The sequence below is a fragment of the Nannospalax galili genome, unplaced genomic scaffold, assembly GCF_000622305.1.
Source record: "Nannospalax galili isolate Female #2095 unplaced genomic scaffold, S.galili_v1.0 scaffold2324, whole genome shotgun sequence".
NCBI classification, from domain to species: Eukaryota; Metazoa; Chordata; class Mammalia; order Rodentia; family Spalacidae; genus Nannospalax; species Nannospalax galili.
Window position 1 is genome coordinate 519672 of NW_008351545.1, and position 6640 is coordinate 526311.

Here is a 6640-nt window from a genome sequence, read left to right on the forward strand (position 1 = left end):
TTAGGATATTACACAGCATTTCAAATGTGTTTATGAAATAGAATTATATTAAATATATTAGATTATGGAAAATTATAATATGTTAATAAACATTAAATATATTAAATATGTTAAGCTTTTGGAAAAATAATGTTTCAGAATTTCATATATATTACATTCCTATTTCTAAAATGGAAGCTGGAGTACAGCTCAGTTGACAGAGTGCTTGCCTGGGTTTGATCTCTGGCACTGTGTAAACTGGGAGTGGTGGGGCATGTCTATAACCCAGCACTCAGGAGATGGAGGCTGGAAGATAAGATGTTCAAGGTTATTCTTGGCTATGTAGGGAGTTCCAGGTCAGTCTGGGCCACATCAAACCCTCTTGCAAAACAATATTTTGGTTTATATAAATGGAAAAATTAGCTGGAGTTTGAAAGAAGTGAATTTTAAAATTATATGTGTGTGTGTGTGTGTGTGTGTGTGTGTGTATGTGTGTGAAGACAACTTGCAGTTCTCTCCTTCTATCGTGTGGGTCCTGGGGATTGAATTCAGGTCATTAGGCTTGGCAGTAAGTACTTCTGTCTGCTGAGCCATATTGTTGGCCCCAAGAAGTGGACCTTGTTTGTTTATTTGTTTTTTGAGACGGTGTCTCCTTGTAGTCCCAGCTGGCCTGAAACTTGCTATGCAGACCAGGCTAGTCTCAAATTCACAGAAATCTGCCTGCTTTTGCCTTCCAAGCACTGGGATTAAAGGTGTGCACCATCATACCTGGCCTTAAAAAATAGATTTTTAAAAATTTCTGCTTTTTATACTTCCAATATTTATAGAAATGCTAGTATGCAACCACATAAACATGTAACATATAACCATAATTTGATGTTATTTTCATATTTAAAAGTTAAAGATTTGGGGGCTGGAGCGATGGCTCAGCAGTTAAGAGCACTGACTGCTCTCGAGAGGACCCGGGTTCAATTTCCAGCACCCACACGGGGCCTCACAACTATCCATAATGCAGTTCCAGGGGATCTGACACCCTCTTCTGACCTTCATGGGCACTGCGTGACACAGGCACACTTACCTATATGCAGACAATACATGCATACACATAAAATAAAAATAATAAATAAAATATTAAAAAATAAAAATAATGATAAAATGTTAAAGATTTGAAAGTGAATACAAATAATTTAGCTCAAGTCTAATATTTAGGCTTAGCCCTGAACAAACTTAACCTTATAAAAACTCACAGCTTTGCATCTCATTCCTTGTCCTGGTTAGTTTGTTGTCAACTTGACACACTGGGAAGAAGAAACCTCAACTGAGGAATTTCCTCCACCTGATTGGCCTGTGGGCACATATGTGTGGCATTTTCTTGACTGTTGATTGACATAGAGTGGACCCAGCCACTGTGGGTGGTGCCATCCCTAGGCAGGTAGGCCTGAGATGTATAAGAAGAGACAGATGAATGTAAGCTAAGACAGAAAACCAATATGCAGAATTCCTTCCTGATTTCTGTCTTGAGTTTCTGCCTTAGCTCCCCTCAGTGATTGGCTGTAAAGTATAGAACAAAATAAATCCTTTCCTCCCCAAGTTGTTTTGGTCAGTGCTTTGTCACAGCAACAGAAAAGCAATTTAGAACATCCCTAAAGCCAACTAGTTATTTCGCTCAGTTTCATTCATTCTCAATAGACTTCATGATTCTGTGTTGACTGGGATCTAGAATCACATTTTTCAGAGCTCTGACCCAAAGGAACACAGTCCATAATTAAATTACTAGCTCAATCATCTCAGAGCATGCAGGAATTTGGTAGGAAATAAATAACATTGCTATTTTCACAGGTTGTCTGTTAGGTAGAGAAAAATGACACTTTTAAAGTCAAAACAGAAAAACTGTAGAGCTGAGACTCATCACATTTCTATTGACAAAGCCTATTATGACTTTCATTATATACTTGTATATTCTTCTGTCTAAATAAAATTTTTTTGAGGGGGGTGAAGAGACGGCTCAATGATTAAGAGCACTTGTTACTCTTTGTAGAGGACCAGGTTCAGTTCCCAGCACTCACATAGTGTCTAATAACCTCCTGTAATGCCAGTTCTGGGGGAACCTCTTCTGGCCTCTGCAGGTACTGCAGCACGTGGTGCCCTTAGAAACATACAGACAAAATCCTCATATGTATAAAATAAAATAAATAAAAATAAATCTTTAGAAATGTTTTAAAATGTTGATTCTGTGGGTTCAAGTGCAGTCCATAAACACAACACTACTGATTTTTTTAAAGACAAATCCCTTATTTATTAATGAAGTAGCTTAAACTTCTTGCCATTTTTCAAGGTAATAATGTGAATAAATTTGGAAGAAAACTAGATATAACAGTACATTGTTTCTTACATTTAAATAATTTGTATTTTTTGTGAGCCTGAAATGAACAAATCTAAGTACTGGAGAAGAAAGTCCAGGGATTTGAGTTTTGTTTTCCCTATCTTATAAGTGAGAAGGAAACAGCATACTAGTTCATTGAACAATGAACGGGCTTATTTGCTGGCAGTTATGCTCTGAAGGTGATGAAAGGAAGTTGGAAAACTGAAGGATCAGAAATGCTTGCATTGGGTTAAAGTTTTTCTCAGTTCATCTCTGCTTCTGTCAGCGCTGAAATGCAGCTCCATTACTCATGTGGTTTCCTATGAATAACTGGGAAACCTTCAGGGATCCTGGATGCCATGGTTAGTGGGCAATATTTAAAACTAGAGCAGTCAGGTGAAAGAGAGTGATTTTCAACTTGTGCAGTTCCTTATAGAAGATGGAAAGAAGGAGACCCTGGGGATCTCATTAGGATGATTGTTTGAGCAGAGATGATAATGACAATTTTGTTTGCCCAGGCCCCCGGGATCCAGCTGTTGGAAGAGTGAAACTTACTAACACATTCTTTCATAATGTATGTGACTATTAAAAAGTTTCAATGAATGTCTTAATAATTAAAAAAATGGAGCTGTCTCCAGGGCTCTCTTACTCCAGGGGTATCTTAAGAGAGAATCTGGCAATTATGTGCAGTGCTCAAGTGGGCTGGCCCCTGTCACCAGTCTCTCCTTTGTAGTTGCCTCTCAGAGCTGTTCAGCAGCCCTGGGGACTGACTTACGATTAGTTTCACCATCAAATCTCAAACTTTACTAGAGTAACTGGAATAATCAACCCCTCCCTTCCAGAGCGGAGTTCATTGAGCAGGGACTTAGTGTGAAGACCTGGGAGAGTTGGTCTCATAGTGATGTTTTGTTCTGTTCTCCCCTTCAGCAGTAATTCTCTTTAAAATTGTAATGTGATATTATCCTGAAAATGCAATATAATTTTATTCGTCAAAATGTTTTCAGATACTTTGAAAGACAATTGGTACATAAGTACTATGCATCTACTCCCAAAGATCTCACAATCCAAAAGAAGGTAAGAATTAGGTTGCTTCAACAAGGTGCCAGAATGAATGTTCTATTCACAAAGAGAGAAAGATAAAACTAGGTCACACACTCTACTGTGCTTGTTAACTACTTACTGTTTTTCTACTTTGATATTTTGACTTTCTATTAAACGTAGTGATTACTGATCTATTCCCAATGCGCACCAAAATGTTAGCACCCACTAGTTCCTCAAAAAATATATGTTGATTATATTAATCTATAAAGTGCTAGTAAACATAGCACATGCGTAAGAGTCGAGTATTTTATGAGTATTTTGAAAACAAACCGATAATTTTGGAGCAGTGGTAACTGCAGTCAAGTTCTGTGCTCCTTTGATGAAGTGGATTCGAAGGCAAACAATTACAACACTGAACTTTGTTTTGACAGCCAGTTGGTGACAATCTGTACCTCATTTCTTCTTCATTCATCTCTATTTTCCAAAAATAAATATTTCTCAGTTTGCTGACTGTTATGTAATGGAGTCTTTGAAAACAATAGATACATGTAAATTTAAGTATATTATACATAGTAAATTAGAAGATTCACATATATAAATCACATGTCCATAGAAAAAATAAACCCAAGAAACAGATACAAGGCTGGACATGGTGGCGCACATCTGTAATCCTGTCCCTTGGGAGGTAGATTGAAAGTCAAGGGTTCAATGCCAGTCTTGGTTAGTTAGTGAGTTTGAGGCCACAGAAGATCCTTTATGGTGGTTAACACTGGTTGTCAATGTTACAAGACCTAGAATCACTTAAGAAATAAGCCTTCGCCAACATCTGTGAGGTATTATCTGGATTAGGTTAATAGGGAGGGAAGACCCACCTTAAACGTGGTGGTGCCGTTGCTGTGACTGGCGTCCTCAACTGAGTCAAAAAGGGGAAAGAGAGCCAAGTACAGATATTCCTCTCTCTGCTTCTTAACTGTGGATGCAGTTGGCCAGCTCCTGCCACTACACAGCATGAAACCATCATGTGGGCCACCTCAGAGAGTGTCTGCAACATGTGGTGGCTCCTTCCCACCTGCGGCTTTCAGATATAAGAAGTCTCCAGGCCCAGCCATGATGGGGGATAAACCCTTCCTTCCTTAAGTTAGGTTTTTCAGGTAGTTTATTACAGCAACAGGAAAATTTATCAATACACTGTGTATAAAAAGGAATAAAGAAAGAAAAAGAAAGAAAATGATAACAACTTTATAACAGAAAATTTGAAGACACCTAAAGTAGTATAAATTTCAGACTCTATTAACCTACTGTGTTGGTATAAAGGAATACACTACAGCCCAGAAAGTGAAACAGGATGGATGATGCTCATGTGACATTCGATGACATTAAGTGAAAAGTGAGGAAAGTTTTGCGTTGGTGCCATGTGGCGTCTCAGAGTGTGCCGTTTGGCTTATTAGCATTTCCAGCTTTGCAGCTAATACAATGGAGTTTTAGGACAGAGAAAATTACTGCTCAGGCTTAAGTTGGAGAGCTTTTTACCAACTGTGGGAATGCATTTGAGGGGAGTAAGGTTAGAGATCAAGAGAGAAATTAGAACATTACTGTCGGAACAGGTGAGGCACAGAATGGAAAGTAATAAAACTCAGGAAGTAACCACTGAGGGTGGAACAGGTAACAGTGAGAAAGAGCGCTCACATGGCTGGGGCCTGTGTCAGAGTCAGCCCTGCGTTGACTGCTGCACTGAATGTCAGTCACTAAATAAGTGGTGCGGCAAAGGAGATAGGGTTTGGTTCAAGCCACAGCCAAGTGAGGAGACAGGACAGCAGGCCTTCAATCAGTCCCCTTGAGGACAGAGTTTTGGGATACTTAAGGGTTAAAGAAGCAAGATTGCCTAAGGCCTGGTGTAAAGAGATTGCAGGTGAGGGGAAGTGAAGTAAGTCAATGGTTCTGCGCATGCAGACTCAAACTCATGAGTCTTTATCAGAATTCTCAGAAGATGATGGTGTTCGTGTGCTCCAAGAATAGAGTTTTGGCCCTTGTTATCATGCGAACACCCATTGGATGCTTTCCTTCTGCTAATCTTGGGGTCAATTATCTTTGAAAGTTGGAAGTAGCACCTATCTACGTCTGTGTAGCAAATCACCTTTAAGACTCAAAGCAACTGACGTGTTATTTCATAGTTTCTTTTAGGGGAAGCCTCTTGGCATAGGACTAGCAGGGCTCTTCTGAATAGGGGTCCCCCATAAGGCTGCAATCAAGGTATTGATGTCTTGAAGGTTAACTGGGTTTCCAAGATTGCTAACTACCTCTTGGAGGCTTCAGAAGACCCACTCAAACTCACTCATTTGAGTTTCTTCCTGGGGCTCCATGACACAGCAGCTAGCTTCATCCACAGTGAGGGATTCATGGGAGAGCACTTGGGAAAGCCCATTTCTTTAGGAGTCAATGTCTCTGAAGGAGCTTCATACCACTTTCTGCTCTATTCTGTTTGTTGGGAGTGAGTCCATAAGTCCGGCTCATATTCAAAGGAAGATTATACAGCATGAAACCATCCTGCCACATACAGTGGCTCCTTCCCCGCTGTGGGTTTTGGATATAAGAAGTGTCCAGTGTCTGTCACAGTGTCTACTTCATGTGAAACCTTTGTGTCCCATACAAATTACACGTCATTTTAAGCTTTGGAGCCTTCAACCTTGCAAAGCCCAGATCCACCCATGCATTGTTTCTATGGCAGTCATGGCACATACAGGAATTTCTAATTTAATTCTGAAAGAACGAATATGTAAACTGATAACATTCAAACTGTATATGAAACAGAATTGTGAGCCACAGTCTCAACCATTCTGGGAAGCTAAACCACAGCCTTAGCAGCAATCAGATCAAAGTGGTAAATACTTGGCTAAACATTACTACATTCTTCTAAATCATAACTGACCAGGAAAGGACAAAGGTATTCCCAACATAATAAAAAATATGCTTTGCCTTTGTCAGCCTTCTGCCAGTTTATCTGTTCCATAAACTTCCAGCCTAAAGTTTACTCTCTGCTGTTGCAGGTTTTGACAAGCAATCCTGCCCGTCCTCGTTTGGGTGGTATGTTACCCTGTAACCTGAGGTTAGGATCTTTATATAAAGTGTTTTCTTTAGTATAGAGCTTTGGAGGCTGAAAATCCAAGTCCCATCTGTTTGGCTACTGGTGAGGTTTTAGTCAGCTGTGTCACAACATTGTCAACAGAGGCATCACAGTGGGAGCAAGTGCCAGAAATATCA

At 39.7% G+C, this 6640-nt stretch overlaps 1 pseudogene; it reads right to left on the reverse strand.

Annotated features, from left to right (window-relative positions):
* LOC103746341 overlaps positions 1 to 4491 on the reverse strand; it is a 13778-nt pseudogene extending 9287 nt beyond the window's left edge.
* Between the last annotated feature and the right edge of the window lie 2149 nt (positions 4492 to 6640).